Raw genomic sequence first — 17915 nt, 5'->3', positions numbered from 1 at the left:
CAACGTGGGGCTCAAACCCACAACCCTGAAATTAAGAGTCTCATGCTCTACAGAGCTATCTCACATCTGCAAACGTCTAGACCTTTTCCACATGTCCAAGACAAAGAGAGGGGCTCTCCAGCACACTTAACTATGAAGATATCTAGGCAAAAGTGCATGTGTATGTGTACCTTAAACTTGTACTTCAACTTTCTCCATAAACAGAGCTAAAAGGGATCACAAAATAATTCACAAAACTAACAGGTAAAACAAAATGTGTAACCAGAGAAAAGAGAAAAATACAACTAGAGTAAATTGAAATACCATCGGGTAATCACACAGAATGTCTGTCTATGTTAAAAGACATCTAACTTTCCTTTGAAAAAACTGGAAGGCCTGGCCTGGGCAGGCTATCTTAAGGAGGATATTCCAGAATTATTGGGGCCACCACCAAGGAGGCTCGGTTGTGTGCCTTTGCTATTTCCACCTCTTGGACAGATGGGATAAATGAGTAGACAGGAGCAGGAAGGTGTGCAAGAGAAGACAGACAGCATCAAGAGAAGGAAATACAAAAGAAAAAATACAAATGCTACAGGACTAGAGGAAACAAACCAAGAGTGTTGGTTCACGTGTAATGCAAAGTCAGCCTCTGGTCTGTTTCCTCCCCAGGCACGACAAATGCATAGCTGTCAACGTTTCCCTTTTTTAAAGGGAAATTCCCTTATTCCAAATAGGATTCCTCGCAAGAAAAGGGAAAAGTTGACAGCTATGCAAATGGCTAGGAGGGGGAGGAGAGACTGGGAACTGCTAAGCAGTGTGCCCTAGTGCACTGTTGGTCACGTTAAGTCACAGTTTAATTTTAACAACGTTTTAATACGATGCAGAAACCAAGCATTTGTCTTCTCTGATTTTTGTAATGTATTTTCAGAAACGTTTTCTTCTCCCTCCCAGCTCCAACAACCTTACCTCCTCGTTTTCTACTGTGGGTACTTTCTTTCACCTACTACCTGTTCTGCAGCCTTCTTGCAGTCACTGCACTCCAACACCCAACTTCTCTTTTCACATAACACTGGCAGGAATTGATTCCCCTTGCAGAAACAAGACATTGGACTTTCCCCCTGACTCCCTGCTAACTCGTAATAGAAGCCAATGAACGACATAAAAATTCCCAAGGATACTAAGAGAACAACATCTTGCTTCTAGCTTTGGGGCAACCTAACCCTGAAGATAAGCTTCAAGCCTGAACCTGCTCAGTAGCAAGCTGTGTCCACGACAGAAGGCCTTAGAAGGAGCAGAAGATTTGTATTTTAATATTTTGTTGGAAGCCGCCCAGAGTGGCTGGGGAAACCCAATCACATGGGCGGGGTATACTGTAAATAATAAATTACCATATTATTATAAGATTTTCCTTTCTCTGGAAGGATCTTTTTTTAAGATAAAATTAAGTTAATGGTCCTTTTATATTCACTTCTACTGCAGTTTTCCTTTTTTATCTCATTCCTTTCTATTCCTGGTTTATTTCAATTACCGTATTTTTTGCTCTATAAGACTCACTTTTCCCCTCCTAAAAAGTAAGGGGAAATGTATGTGCGTCTTATGGAGCGAATGCAGGCTGCGCAGTTATCACAGAAGCCAGAACAACAAGAGGGATTGCTGCTTTCACTGCGCAATGATCCCTCTTGCTGTTCTGGCTTCTGAGATTCAGAATATTTTTTTTTCTTATTTTCCTCCTCCAAAAACTAGGTGCGTCTTGTGATCTGGTGCGTCTTATAGAGCGAAAAATATGGTAATAATAATAAAAACAAATCTTAATCTTATATCTCACTTTATAATTTCCTTCAACACCTCCTGTGGCTCTTTCCCCTCAGAGAAGGCAGACTTTTCTTCTCTCCCTCAATTTTTTCGGTCTCCTAAGCACCTTTACTCAGCATGCAAGAAGTAGCTGGTGCAAGCATTGGTCCAACCAAAAAGGCTATGGCAAGGCCGGAGAACAAGGCAGGCAGGTGAGACGGCAGGGAGGCCCACCTGAAAGTGGTCCAAGGCCCATTGGTGCCTTCCCCGTCCCCTTAATCTCAAAAGTACCGTACTTTCCTGTGTATAACACGCCCATATGTATAAAACGCCCCCTATTTGGGGGACTCAAAATTAAGAAAATAGGGGGAAATTGCCCAGAGCTTTTCTTGGGGAGGATTGACCACAGTTGTTGAGCTTTTTTTGGGGGGGGGGTGGCCAAGAGTTGTTGAGCATTTTTTGGGGGGGGGATTGCCGAAAATCACTCACCCACCTGACCAACGCTTCCTATTGATGTGACCGCTCGCAGCCGGCAGCCGCAAATCGCCCGCCCTATTGCCGCAGCAGCAGCCAATCGACAAAAACTGTTGCCGCGGCAAGTAATCACCCGAACTACCGCCCCTGACAATCTCCTGCTCGCAGCATCAGCCAATCACCAGTCACCACTCAGCACTACCCGTGTATAAGACGAAGTGGCCCAGGGAGAGAGAGGAAAATAGTGGAAGTAAACAGCTGGCTTCGCAAATGGTGTAAACAGGAACGGTTTGGATTCTTAGATCACGGACTGCAGTTTCTTGAGGATGGACTTCTGGCAAGCGATGGGCTGCACCTCACAACGGTTGGGAGGAATGTTTTTGCCAAAAAACTAAGAAACCTCATCAGGAGGGCTTTAAACTGACTAATGTGGGGGAGGGAGACAGTGCTCCTGAAGGTAGGAGTCTATTAATTGATGAAGATGATCATCCAAATGTCATAGAGCAAATGGAGCAAACAGCACGCAGACCTAGTGGTGGGAGGAAAAAATCCTTAAATAAGAGACACGGGGGAATGATTAATGGACTTCAATGTCTGTACACTAATGCACAAAGCATGGGAAATAAACAAGATGAGCTTGAGCTCTTGGTACAGCAAATTAAATATGACATAATAGGCATCACTGAAACCTGGTGGGATAAGTCCCACGATTGGAATGTAAAAATGGAGGGATACAATCTATTTCAGAGAAACAGACCAGACAAGAAAGGAGGAGGAGTGGCGTTATATGTCAGGGATGTGTACACCTGTGAAGAGATCCAAGATTTAGAACCTCAAAGCCAAAGTGAGAGCATTTGGGTCAAAATTAAGGGAGAGAAGAATAATAGTGACCTCATTGTGGGAGTTTACTATAGATCCCCAAGCCAAACGGAGGACATAGATGATGCCTTCCTGGAACAGATGGCCAAGCATGCAAAAGGAAGAGAGATAGTAGTAATGGGGGACTTCAATTACCCAGATATTTGTTGGATGTCAAACTCAGCCAAGAGCATAAGGTCAAACAGATTCCTCACTGGCCTTGCAGACAACTTCATTGTCCAGAAAGTGGGAGAAGCAACAAGAGGAACAGCCATTTTAGATCTGGTCCTAACCAATGTCGATGACCTGGTTAATGGGGTAGAAGTGGAAGGATCATTAGGCGCAAGTGATCATGCTCTTCTGAAGTTTACTATACAACGGAAAGGAGCAGCCAAGCATACTAGGACTCAATTTCTTGACTTTAAGAAAGCCGACTTCATAAAACTTAGGGAAGTGCTGGGTGAGATCCCATGGACAGTAATGCTAAAAGGAAAGGGAGTTCATGATGGCTGGGAGTTTGTTAAGAGGGAGATAGTAAAAGCACAACTTCAGGCAATACCAATGAGACGGAAACATGGAAGGTGCCTAAAGAAGCCAGGGTGGCTATCTAAAGAACTTTTAACTGAGTTAAGATTAAAAAAGGATGTGTACAAAAAATGGAAAAGGGGGGAAACCACCAAAGAGGAATTCAAACAAAGAGCCAGCACGTGTAGACACAAAGTCAGAAAAGCTAAAGCACAGAATGAACTCAGGCTTGCTAGAGAGGTTAAAAGCAACAAAAAAGGCTTCTATGGGTATGTTCATAGCAAAAGGAAGAACAAAGAAACAGTGGGGTCACTCAGAGGAGAAGATGGTGAAATGCAAACAGGGGACACAGAAAGGGCTGAACTCCTCAATGCCTTCTTTGCCTCAGTCTTCTCCGATAAAGAAAACAATGCCCGACCTGAAGAATTTGGAGGAAATGATTCAGCAGAGGAAACACAGCCCAGAATAACTAAGGAGATAGTACAAGAATACTTGGCTAGTTTAGATGTATTCAAGTCTCCAGGGCCAGATGAACTGCATCCAAGAGTATTAAAAGAACTGGCAGATGTGATCTCAGAACCACTGGCAGTCATCTTTGAGAATTCCTGGAGAACAGGCGAAGTCCCGGCAGACTGGAGGAGGGCAAATGTTGTCCCTATTTTCAAAAAGGGGAAAAGAGAGGACCCAAATAATTACCGCCCAGTCAGTCTGACATCAATACCAGGGAAGATTCTGGAGCAGATCATTAAGCAAACAATCTGTGAGCACCTAGAAAGGAATGCTGTGATCACCAATAGTCAGCATGGATTTCTGAAAAAGAAGTCATGTCAGACTAACCTGATCTCATTTTTTGACAGAATTACAAGCCTGGTAGATGAAGGGAACGCAGTGGATGTAGCCTACCTTGATTTCAGCAAGGCATTTGACAAGGTGCCCCATGATATTCTTGTAAAGAAGCTGGTAAAATGCGGTCTTGACTATGCTACCACTCAGTGGATTTGTAACTGGCTGACTGACCGGACCCAAAGGGTGCTCATCAATGGTTCCTCTTCATCCTGGAGAAGAGTGACTAGTGGGGTGCCACAGGGTTCTGTCTTGGGCCCGGTCTTATTCAACATCTTTATCAACGACTTGGATGATGGACTCAAGGGCATCCTGATCAAATTTGCAGATGACACCAAACTGGGAGGGGTGGCTAACACCCCAGAGGACAGGATCACACTTCAAAACGACCTTGACAGATTAGAGAACTGGGCCAAAACAAACAAGATGAATTTTAACAGGGAGAAATGTAAAGTATTGCACTTGGGCAAAAAAAATGAGAGGCACAAATACAAGATGGGTGACACCTGGCTTGAGAGCAGTACATGTGAAAAGGATCTAGGAGTCTTGGTTGACCACAAACTTAAGATGAGCCAACAGTGCGACGCGGCAGCTAAAAAAGCCAATGCAATTCTGGGCTGCATCAATAGGAGTATAGCATCTAGATCAAGGGAAGTTATAGTGCCACTGTATTCTGCTCTGGTCAGACCTCACCTGGAGTACTGTGTCCAGTTCTGGGCACCACAGTTCAAGAAGGACACTGACAAACTAGAACGTGTACAGAGGAGGGCAACCAAAATGGTCAAAGGCCTGGAAACAATGCCTTATGAGGATCGGCTAAGGGAGCTCGGCATGTTTAGCCTGGAGAAGAGGAGGTTAAGGGGTGATATGATAGCCATGTTCAAATATATAAAAGGATGTCACATAGAGGAGGGAGAAAGGTTGTTTTCTGCTGCTCCAGAGAAGCGGACACGGAGCAATGGATACAAACTACAAGAAAGAAGATTCCACCTAAACATTAGGAAGAACTTCCTGACAGTAAGAGCTGTTCGACAGTGGAATTTGCTGCCAAGGAGTGTGGTGGAGTCTCCTTCTTTGGAGGTCTTTAAGCAGAGGCTTGACAACCATATGTCAGGAGTGCTCTGATGGTGTTTCCTGCTTGGCAGGGGGTTGGACTCGATGACCCTTGTGGTCTCTTCCAACTCTATGATTCTATGATTCTATGATTCTATGATCCCAATTTTTAAACATCAGTTTAACAGGGAAAACCCTCGTCTTATACACGGAAAAGTACGGTATATCTGTGGGCAGGGCAGGGCGAAAGTCGCCCATAGCTTTCTGCCTATACTCAGAACTAGGTGATTGACCACTAATGGGCCCATCAGGGGGTCAAGGTGGTCCAGTTGAGGAACTGGATTTTAGGGAGACCTTCAAAAAGGGGCGACAATAAATCAATTATTAGAGATGTCTAGATATGTCTCTGACCTGATCCAGCACGTTTTTAAACCAACTGGTCCTTTATCTTCTCCTTCAGGTTCCTGCATTCCACAGAAGTTACTGTATTTTTCCATGTACAGTGTTATCTCAGGTTACATACACTTCAGGTTACAGACGCCGCTAACCCAGAAATGGTACCTTGGGCTAAGAAATTTGCTTCAGGATGAGAACAGAAATCGTACCACAGTGTTGCAGCAGCAGCAGGAGGCCCCATTAGTAGTGTCTGCCCGGACACTGAGGTCCAGCACCGAGGGCCTTCTGGAGGTTCCCTCGCTGCGAGAAGCCAAGTTACAGGGAACCAGGCAGAGGGCCTTCTTGGTAGTGGCACCCATCCTGTGGAACACCCTCCCACCAGATGTCAAAGAGAAAATAACTACCAAACTTTTAGAAGATATCTGAAGGCAGCCCTGTTTAGGAAAGCTTTTAATGTTTAATAGGTTATTGTATTTTAGTGTTTTGTTGGAAGCCGCCCAGAGTGGCTGGGGAAACCCAGCTAGATGGGCGGGGTATAAATAATCAATGGTTGTTGTTGTTGTTGTTAAGTGGTGCTTCAGGTTAAGAACAGTTTCAGGTTAAGAATGGACCTCCGGAATGAATTAAGTACTTAACCCGAGGTACCACGCCCCCTATTTTGGGGGACTCAAAATTGAGAAAATGCACTATGCACTATCTGTGTGTAAGACGACCCCTTATTTTAAACTTCAAAAATTTAGGAAAAAATATAGTCTTATGCACGGAAAAATACGGTATTTTTCTTGAGTCTGGGGTACAACAGCGAGGTCATTCCCACAGCACTGAATAAGCGATAAGTGGCACATGACTAAAACACAGACACTATATGCAGCTTTGTTATCCGTGAAAACCTTTCAATGAAAATATTTTTTTAAGTGGCACAGAACTACCTAAACACCCTTTAATTGGATCCCTGGATCTAATTAAACTCACTTTGGTTACCAATTTTGTATCAAAAACATTCACCCACAAGGAGAACAAATGAGGAAATTTGACGCTTCTATAACAACTTCTGTTTTCTTCTCATCTTGGTTGTTTGCCAAGGTTACAAAAATAAATACTTTGAGGGTGGGGAGTACCAGAATAGCAGGCAGATGGTCACCCTCCCCTATCCAAATGGGCTTGTCACAGCAATACTGTGGCCATTTAGTCATGCTTACTAAATCCTCACGCATCTCCGGTTTGAATAAGCTCATCAATACTTACTTCTAGCAAAGACAACAGATGAGTTCCTACATAGCTCTGAGCCCTGAGGCTACCAATGCTGGGATTTGACTCATCATAGCTGTAAGGTGTGGGATGGAAAAGGTTTGAACAAAGCAGCTATAGCAGCTCTTCTGAACTAGACGCTCCATAAAAACTCCTGGGTTCTCTGATCTCTGTGCTTCCAGTTATAAATTGGCGGGGGAAAGCAAGTCAAGGTAATTATGGGGGAAATGGTAAGTTGTACATTGGGAATCTAGTGACATACTCAGAGTTCTTTCATGAAACTTTCTTTCTTTTACGACATATGGAAGGGAGAAGCATTTCACGTAGACAAGCTAAGAGGCAGAGGGTGTGTGTTCCAAGTTGGGGGGGGGGGAGCCCACCATGATATCCCATGAACAAAACACTTCTAAGATCAGCATCACAGTCTTAAACGTACAACTGCCTCCAACTCATTTGCCTGGCTCACAGAATAGGGGGGTGGGAATTGCTGCAAGGGGGCAGCAAAGATATCTCAGGTCTCCCCCCTGAATTTTCCACTTCGGTGAAACCCACAACTGCTAAAACTCTGCCCTGTAGGAGATTCAACTACTTTGCCTTACAAGGCTGAAGCACCCATCCAGGGAGGCTGCCTGTTGCATCTCTGCATGATTTACTGCTCTGGATATAAAAACTGCTCTGAAAATGCTTTTTTAAAAAGTGCTTTTAAAAATACATTAGGGGACGCGAGTGGCGCTGTGGGTTAAACCACAGAGCCTAGGGCTTGCCGATCAGAAGGTCGGCGGTTCGAATCCCCACGACGGGGTGAGCTCCTGTTGTTCGGTCCCAGCTTCTGCCCACCTAGCAGTTCGAAAGCATGTCAAAGTGCAAGTAGATAAATAGGTACTGCTCTGCCGGGAAGGTAAACAGTGTTTCCGTGCGCTGCTCTGGTTCGCCAGAAGCGGCTTAGTCATGCTGGCCACATGACCCAGAAGCTGTACGCCGGCTCCCTCGGCCTATAGAGCGAGATAGTGGGGAACAAAATAAAATAAAAAAATCCTTCCAGTAGCACCTTAGAGACCAACTAAGTTTGTCATTGGTATGAGCTTTCGTGAAGAAGTGTGCATGCACACAAAAGCTCATACAAATAACAAACTCAGCTGGTCTCTAAGGTGCTACTGGAAGGATTTTTTTTTTTGTTTTTGTTCCAACTACAGCAGACCAACATGGCTACCTACCTGTAACTGGAAGATGGGAGTCTTTCACCTTTCCCCAGGACTACAGCTTACAACAGGGATAGGGAACTTGTGGCCCTCCAGATGTTGCAGAATTGCAACTCCCACTATCCTAGGCCACTTGTCATGCTGGCTGGGGCTGATGGGAACAGGAGTTCAACAACACCTGGAGGGCCAATGGCTCCCCACCTCTGCTCCTCCATTCTTGTCTCTGATACATTAGGATCTTGCTTACTAAGGGATGAGACAATAAATATGTCAGCCTTCTAGGTACAATAGTAAAATAGTAGTTATCATTAGCACTTTTCATCTGCAACATGCTTTGCCATTTTTCATTAGCACTTTTCATCTGCAACATGCTTTGCCATTTTTATGTATGCCCATCTCACAGTTCTTCAGGGGAGCTCGCTATAACTCCTATTTTACGAATGGGGAAGTGAGGCTGAGAAACAGCGACTCGCCTGAGACCATGCGAAGTCTGAAGCAGATTGGCATCTGAAGCCAGGAGCTTCCAGACTGAAATCCAACCCACCATCTATTGCAGCATACTGGACTTCAGGCTCTGTAAGATGACTAGATTAGTCCAGGCACACTGGACTAATCCTGTGCCTGACTCTGCATTCCCAGAGGCCGATGCAGAAGTGCCGAGTCCCACCGCACTGGATAATCGAGTTTTATCTTCCGAGAAGCTGCAGCAAGTTTAACCAAGGTGGCAGCAATAAACGGACAAGGACTTTAAGAGAGGAGGGAGGACGGCCTTGGTTGATGTGCCTCCCTAGCGCATCGCCAAATCCCCAACACTGGTAGGCCACATCTATAATTCACACTGAAAACCAGGCTTTGCCTTCCACCTATTAGCTCAGAGTTGTTGCTCTGCAGGAGCTTCACGCCAGCTGCTGCCCTCTGCTTTGTCTTGCGATGCAGCCAGCAACCCCACCCTGCTGCTGAAATAATTCAGAGTTCCCTTTAATCCAATCCATCCTGACACAACCCATGGCCCTTGTTAAATGTGGGCTCCAGCTTCCTGGTCTACCAATCAGTTTGGTCCAGGGGGGCTCCATCTGAATACAAATAAACAAAATAAGCTTGCCGTTTTGCCAGTAAGAACGGACAGCTCTCCGATCTTTGTCCTTCAGCTCCCGAAAGTGGACCCCCCCCCCCAAACCCAACAGAGCAACTTACACTGCGAAGAAGCCGGTTTCCACAGAAGCCTCCTCGGGCCAAGTCATGCTACAGAAACTGCATGGCGTTAGTTATTAGCAGAACACACAGAGAGAGACGGCAGCATTTGATGCTCTGAATTCCCTCTCCACCAGAGGCAGAGTTACTATGCAGTTTGGTGGTGACCCACCCACTGCAGCAGCAGCAGCAGAGATGCAGCCAGACTGCCGAGAGCAAATGCTCTCCTGCAAGCACAGAAAGATTCACATCCGAGGCACTGGTCCATAGGAAGTGACGGAAATACAAAGGAGCACAATCAGCACCCTTGCAGGCTGCCCATCCTGCAGCCAGGGCAAACGAGCTCTTCGATATGCCCCACCCTGAGTACTTCTCAGCCACCAGTAAGCAGCAGGCTTACTGTACAGTGGTACCTCGGGTTACAGACGCTTCAGGTTACAGATGCTTCAGGTTACAGACTTCGCTAACCCAGAAATAGTACCTCGGGTTAAGAACTTTGCTTCAGGATGAGAACAGAAATCGCACAGCAGCGGCACGGCAGCCCATTAGCTAAAGTGGTGCCTCTGGTTAAGAACAGTTTCAGGTTAAGAACGGACCTCCAGAACGAATTAAGTTCTTAACCCGAGGTACCACTGTATTGCCATTATGTTGGGCACCTGCTCAGAGCTCCTTGGAGGAACGATGGGATTCTGGGCATAGTGTGATAGCACATGCAGCCACCCTGCTGAAGCTGAAGCAGTTCTTCCTACTAAGGGTTCAGGATCACAGCCTTACTAAACTAAGCAGTCAGACTATCCCCATTCTGAACACATTTTCCTGGAAGTAAGCGCTGCTGATTTCAATGCAACTTACAGACGGAGGGGTCATAGCTGTACCTTAACTACTCCATACGTGCAGCAAAACAAACCTACAAACAAGAGCGGCTTCTGCTAAGTATCTAAAACATAATGGGTGGCCTTCCGATATCCAGGGAACAGCATGTCTTCATTTGAACCTTCCTGCACATATTGAGCTTCAAAAAACAAAGGACCAGATTTAGAAAATCACGAACCACCAAGGTTAACAAAAAGAAACAAGGCCTGTTTTAGGGACTGTACCCCTGACTTGGCAGCATTTATCCAGGATAATCCATTAAAGGCTCATTCTTGATGGCCTTTGGTGGAAGACTAGATCAAGATTTGAGGAAATTCTTTCTAGTTCTACTAATGATAAAGGTAAAGGGATCCCTGACCATTAGGTCCAGTTGCAAATGACTCTGGGGTTGCGGCGCTCATGTCGCTTTATTGGCCGAGAGAGCCGGTGTACAGCTTCTGGGTCATGTGGCCAGCATAACTAAGCTGCTTCTGGCGAACCAGAGCAGCACACGGAAACGCCGTTTACCTTCCCGCCACAGCGGGACCTATTTACCTACTTGTACTTTGATGTGCTTTTGAACTGCTAAGTTGGCAGGAGCAGGGACTGAGCAACGGGAGCTCACCCCGTCGCAGGGATTTGAACCGCCGACCTTCTGATTGGCAAGTCCTAGGCTCTGTGGTTTAACCCACAGCGCCACCCGCGTCCCTACTGATATTATAACCATATATATTTTTAAGACACTGTTAGGTGTCCTGCGGTGGGCTTGGGGAGAATCCTTGCATCCTGTTTTAGAATTACACTAAATTATACTATATTTACACCAGGAAGTGCCTTCCAAACATTGTTGGACTCCCATCATCCCTGACTACTAGCCATACTGGCATGGGTGAATGGGAGTTGTGGTCCAACTACATCTGGAAGACACGACATTGGCTACCCCTCCCTTACTCAGTAATGCCCCTAGACCTCTCACTGCTCATCCTCCTGTCTCTACATTGCTACTGCCCTCGTATTAAACAAATTGATAACTTTTCCCTTACCCCATTTCTCCCTCCTTTGGGGAAGGGCTGTAGCTTAGTGAGTGAGTGGGTGAGTGCTCTGCATGCAGAAAATCTTGGGTTCAATCCCCAGCCTCCCCAGGTAGGGCTGGGAAGGGCTTCTGTCTGAAACCCTGGAGAGCTGCTGGCAGTCAGTGTAGACAGTACTGAGCTAGATGGGTAAAGGTAAAGGTGAGCTAGATAGACCAATGGTCTGACTCAGCTTCCTATTGTTATAAGAAAAAAACCTGCTCCTTTTCCCTTATAGGGTATCCAAGAGGCCGTATAGAGTCCTTAAGTAGGTTCCCTATCAGAAGGAGAAAATAACAGAGGCCAACAAGAGAATATTAAGAAGCAAAGCAGCTTAATAAGCCTGATCTTTATTAAACTGTTGCAACAGGGTTCCCCACTCACCCCACGCGGGGAGGGTGGAGAGGAATCCCAAACAATGGTGTGCAAGCCCTTATATAGACTTTTGAAATTGCTCACCCTGTAGCTCAATACCACCCCCAAAGCATCATACAAACATCACAAAAGGAGGCGGTCTCCAACAGAAATATATCACAGGAGGCAGTCTACCACAGAAATCCTGTTTGTCAGGATACCTGACAATGGTCACTGATTGCTCCAGGTGGGCAGCCTGGCCATTCCTTTTGAGATGCTAAATACTTACAGTAGTTCCTGAATCCAGGTCACAGGCTCACCCTATTCATACACAAATATGCCCTTAAGACAGAATTTAAGCAAAAGAGACAATGGGGAGGCTTTCCCATTTTCTTCCTCACTGAAGAGAATATTTGAGGTCACTGGAAGAGTCAAAATGGTTTTAGGATTGCTCTCCTGTGCTATTTCAGACATGTGGTTTATATACTTATGCACATGTTTGCCTTGTAAATTTATGAACATAAGATATATATATATAAGACCTTAGAATTCCTATCACACTATGTTCCTAAATTATGAGTCAAAATAGAAAAGTATACAGTGAAGCACCAGACCCATCTTTTAATGGCATGTCAAGACATACAACCCTTGTCAACTGCTACCCTCCAACATGCCTGTCTTCAAAGGGAAGACGGCCATGCCAGGCTCCCTAATATATATTTACCCCATTTGAGTTAACAGGAAAGCCAAAACGTTAAAACAGGTACTGGGTGGGGCTGGGCTCTGCCCCAAGTGCAAGATAAGCACTTACCATAAAACTCAAGTACAAGGCAGTCTTGTCTCTTGCTTTATATCAAGAGAGAAGAAAAACAAGGCTTTTCACTCCACGGCTAGGTAAATATTAACTCTGCTCTCCCATTCCAAGGTGGTTTAATTATAGCCGCACCCAATGGAGATCTGTGGTCGCTTACAGCCATTGGGTCTCTGTAAAGCCGCACGGAAGACATCAAGGGATATTAAATGTTAAACAGGGCGGCTTGCTGAGTGAAATGAAAATCGGCATGCAGGAGGAAAGAGCGAATAGAGGAAGCAATTCATACAGCTTGAACAGAACTATACTTGTCTAACAACAACGTAAGGAGAGCCTGCAGGATCAGGCCAGTGGCCTATCTTGTCTAGCATCCTGTTCTCACCATCCGCCCTCCCCACTTTCCCCTAAGAAAATAATAGTGTCATTTTAATTATTGTATATACCCTGGCTCCTACTTTTCAGTCAAAATTCACTCAAGAGGCTTCTAACAATTAAGGCCTATCACAAAATAATACATGACCCCAGGGGGAAGGGAGACTGGTAGAAAGAGGAGAAAGATGGAGGGTGTTTGGGACAAATCTCACCTCAGGTTTCTTTGTTTCCTGCATTGAGTGTCCCCCACTTGCCTTGCCATGTCTTGCTTGATTTGTTTATTTATCCATTTTAAAATATTCTGGACACTCAAAATCAGGAGTTTGATGACTGTAGAGAGAAGGTGAGTTTGGGTTCTGCCTACCTCACCCCAACACACACTTTACTGGTTTTGGGTATCATGCTAAACCAGAGTTTAGTGTGACAAGAATGAACCAATTAACCTTGGGCTTCTGCACAACGTCTTGGGCTCTAGGCATCCTGCCCCATTAAGAAAAGCCCGTCTGGAGCTACTGCCCATAACATGAACTTGGCTTAGTACCCACAATTGTCCAGGGGCAAAGTTTTATTTAAAAGAGATTTTTCTCTCTCCAAATATCCCATTCCTTTCTGAACTTTTAAAACCCTCTAAAGTCAAGTATTACATTTCTTTCAGAGCATATACAAAAGTGGCAAAAGGCTAATACTATCACAGTATGATCATTTCAGCGCCATTCCTCCCAAAGCCTCACCTGGAACTACCAATTTACTCTCCTGATAAAAGCTAAAAGCTGGTACTGTTTCCTATAAGGTAAAGGTAAAGGGACCCCTGACCATTACGTCCAGTCGTGACCGACTCTGGGGTTGTGGCGCTCATCTCGCTTTATTGGCCGAGGGAGCCGTTGTACAGCTTCCGGATCATGTGGCCAGCATGACTAAGCCGCTTCTGGTGAACCAGAGCAGCACACGGAAACGCCGTTTACCTTCCCGCCAGAGTGGTACCTATTTATCTACTTGCACTTTGATGTGCTTTTGAACTGCTAGGTTGGCAGGAGCACGGACCGAGCAACAGGAGCTCACCCCGTTGCGGGGTTCGAACCACCAGCCTTCTGATCGGCAAGTCCTAGGCTTTGTGGTTTAACCCACAGCGCCACCCGCATCCCTACTGTTTCCTATAGCACACAGCTATTTCCCCCCACAGTGATTTATTCCCATGGCTAGTGTTTGCACACTTCATATACAATTCTATCCAAACAGCAAACGTGGGGAAGGGGAGAAAAAAGGGGCTTAAGGCTGAAACTGGAGTCCAACAACATCTGGAGGGCCACAGGCTCCTCATTCTTGCAGTACAGTGTCCATCTGTGAGACTCAAAAGACCAGTTGTGTGCTATTTACTCCATTAATGTGACAGCGTCCACACCCTGGGAAACGACTTCAACTAGCTAGCTGAACCAGCTGTAATAGGTGTAAACTGCCAGTGAGTTGGGGACTTTTCCTACATGTCAAGACAAGACTCCGGCAGATTGACTGGATGAAACCAATACGGGTCCAACAGTCAAGAAGGCGGTTTCTGCATGTGCTGTAGAGGGAAGTGAGGGGCAGAAGGGGCTCATCAACTTGGGAAGGTAGCCCATCTAGGAGAAGGAAAACTCTGATCCTAAACCTCCACTCTCTTGCAGGATATGTTCAAGAGAAGAAAAGGCTAAGGAGTAAAAAAGGTAAAAGGTAAAGGTACCCCTGCCCGTACGGGCCAGTCTTGACAGACTCTAGGGTTGTGCGCCCATCTCACTCAAGAGGGGGCCAGCGCTGTCCGGAGACACTTCCGGGTCACGTGGCCAGCGTGACATCGCTGCTCTGGCGAGCCAGAGCCTCACACGGAAACGCCGTTTACCTTCCCACTAGTAAGCAGTCCCTATTTATCTACTTGCACCCGGGAGTGCTTTCGAACTGCTAGGTTGGCAGGCGCTGGGACCGAGCAACGGGCTCCCGCCGCGGGGATTCAAACCGCCGACCTTTTGATCGGCAAGCCCTAGGCGCTGAGGCTTTTACCCACAGCGCCACCGCGTCCCAAGGAGTAAATGCCTACACAAATCTGGAGTGGGGTCCCTAAGACCATGGGCAGGCAACCTAAGGCCCAGGGGCTGGATCCGGCCCAATCGCCTTCTAAATCCGGCCCACAGACAGTCCGGGAATCAGAATGTTTTTACATGAGTAGAATGTGTGCTTTTATTTAAAATGCATCTGGTTTATTTGTGGGGCATAGGAATTCGTTCATTTTTTTCACCCAAAATATAGTCTGGCCCCCCACAAGGTCTGAGGGACAGTGGACCGGCCCCCTGCTGAAAAGGTTTGCTGACCCCTGTGGCTAAGACGGTTGCATGGCGCCTTGCATGACGTCTTTGGGCAATTCCTGCAATCAAGCTGATGCCAGATGTATTGCTCTGCTTTCCTTTGGACCATATCATTCTACACGAGGGGCTTTGTCCCAGATTTTATCTTGTGAACAGACCTGATGAAGGGTGGTCTATAGATCTAATAAAATAATAATAAATAATCAGTGAGGCCGAGTGGGGGTCTTGACGTTTGTGCAGCCCAGGACCTCCATACACACTGTCCAGACTTGCACCCCAGAGAAGTCGCTTCAGTGCTGCTAACACAGCATTTTGACTTCACCCCCAGAGTTGCCCTCCATTGTATCTTGAGACAGATGCCAACAACATTTACTCTTTGAACAAGAGACACATGCAGGTTTAAAATCCTTGCCTTCTCATACCCATGGTTGTTTCAAGACAATCTCATACAAACTCTGGTCTTCGGATGCAAGCAATCTACTTAGGCCACTTCACAAATACTGATTCCCCCCCCCCCTTCCCACTATGAAGCACTACTCCTATGTCAACAGATATCACCAGTGAAAATCCTTCTGCTTCCACTCTCAAGATCCCTCGACACAGTCTATGAGGAGAGTTCGAAACAGGGGCGGCTGTGTTCAGACCAATGCTGTGAATCCCCCAGAGGTACAAAGGGCTAATTTGTTGTTAGTGTCTGAGTTGAGCATTTTCCACACATCAATACCCATGCTGACAGTGCAGATCTCACAGGCCCAGATGCAGATAATATGCCTCCACTCCATACAGAATAACAGTGGTACTGTTTTAGATCAAACCTATCCATTCTGAAGGAAATCAGCCCTGAGTGCTCACTGGAAGGACAGATCCTGAAGCTCCAATACTTTGGCCACCTCATGAGAAGAGAAGACTCCCTGGAAAAGACCCTGATGTTGGGAAAGATTGAGGGCACAAGGAGAAGGGGACGACAGAGGACGAGATGGTGGGACAGTGTTCGCAAAGCTACCAGCATGAGTTTGACCAAACTGCGGGAGGCAGTGGAAGACAGGAGTGCCTGGTGTGCTCTGGTCCATGGAGTCAAACACAACTAAACGATTAAACAACAACAACTGTAGGTAGGAATTGGCATGAACATACTACTATCGCAGAGTAAACCTACATCAAATTACACCTATTAAAACATTCAAGTCTGTTTACAGCAAAGCAATCTATACAACTGACACACACTCACACATCCAAAAAAAACCCCACACCAGGAACATGTCATTTAACAGTGGTATTCTTCTGGTGTAATTTTATTTAAGCAAGCACAAATATACAGACAGAGCCGAAAGGGAAGGATATACCAGAGGATTCTTGCATGACAATCTGCAGGAGACTGAAGCAATTTGCAATAGCCAGCAATACATGAAGTGGGGGCAGCTTTTCAGCTGCAACGAGGACAACCCTACTGTGGCATGTCCCCATTCGGTTGCCTACCGCGTGCTAGTTAAGGTAACAGGATATTGCTATACAAGCTGCAGAGATCCACAGTTTGAAAAGGCAAAGCACAGCAGCTGGATTGGCAAGCAACACAAAGGAACGACAAACAAGGAAGAACCAAGAGATATAATTAGTTGGAAGAGCAGCAGCCCAGGTCTAACACACATTCGCAGAAGCTAGTGAAATGTTATGGAAGGCAGTACACAATAGTCACCATGGAGCAGCCTCTTTTCTGGTGGCCGCCCATGGAAGGCAGAGCACAACATGCTGCTTGTCAATGGCCAGCAATGCCCTGTGATTATGTCAGTGGCCATGTTGGGTGCTGCTGGCCAGCAAAACAAACAAAGCAGCAACAGGATGATCAGTGCATTTCTTCCTCCACACACACATTTTTTTTAAAAAAAGTCCCTCAGCCAGCTGCTGCCACAAAACTGGCAGGCAGGAAAGCAATAGGTGAGCTCTGCGATTCCCCAACCCCACCCCAATGCACACATTATTTTTAAACTAGCTGTTTGCATACTGCTCCACGTGGCTGGCCAGCAGCAAAATAAAACAAATTAAGAGTGGATGGAGGCAGCGAGAGAATTTACTTTCTTGGGCTCCATGATCACTGCAGATGGTGACAGCAGCCACAAAATTAAAAGACTCCTGCTTCTTGTGAGAAAAGCAATGACAAACCTAGACAGCATCTTAAAAAGCAGAGACATCACCTTGTTGACAAAGGCCCATATAGTTAAAGCTTTGGTTTTCCCAGTAGTGATGTATGGAAGTGAGAGCTGGACCATAAAGAAGGCTGATCGCTGAAGAATTGATGCTTTTGAATTATGGTCCTGGAGGAGACTCCCATGAACTGCAAGAAGATCAAACCTCTCCATTCTGAAGGAAATCAGCCCTGAGTGCTCACTGGAAGGTCAGATCATGAAGCTGAGGCTCCAATACTTTGGCCACCTCATGAGAAGAGAAGACTCCCTGGAAAAGACCCTGGTGTTGGGAAAGATGGAGGGCACAAGGAGAAGGGGATGACAAGAGGACAAGATGGTTGGACAGTGTTCTCGAAGCTACCAGCATGAGTTTGACCAAACTGCGGGAG

General features: G+C 46.0%; 1 protein-coding gene across 8 annotated transcripts in view; it reads right to left on the bottom strand.

Annotated features, from left to right (window-relative positions):
• KLC4 (kinesin light chain 4) overlaps positions 1-17915 on the bottom strand; it is a 66023-nt gene that overhangs the window by 40235 nt on the left and 7873 nt on the right. Inside the window, exon 1 of one of the 8 annotated variants that reach the window (XM_083433066.1) lies at positions 9561-9681. The exons of the other annotated variants lie outside the window; for them this stretch is intronic. The gene's annotated coding sequence lies outside the window, so the exon portion shown is untranslated. Of the gene's footprint in view, positions 1-9560; positions 9682-17915 lie in introns of those variants that run through there. 8 annotated transcript variants of the gene reach the window in all.

This window comes from Podarcis tiliguerta (genome assembly GCF_965153285.1).
Source record: "Podarcis tiliguerta genome assembly, chromosome: 3".
In the NCBI taxonomy this organism is placed as follows: domain Eukaryota; kingdom Metazoa; phylum Chordata; class Lepidosauria; order Squamata; family Lacertidae; genus Podarcis; species Podarcis tiliguerta.
Note: the sequence above shows the minus strand (reverse complement) of the source record. Positions and strands in the feature narration are given on the sequence as shown.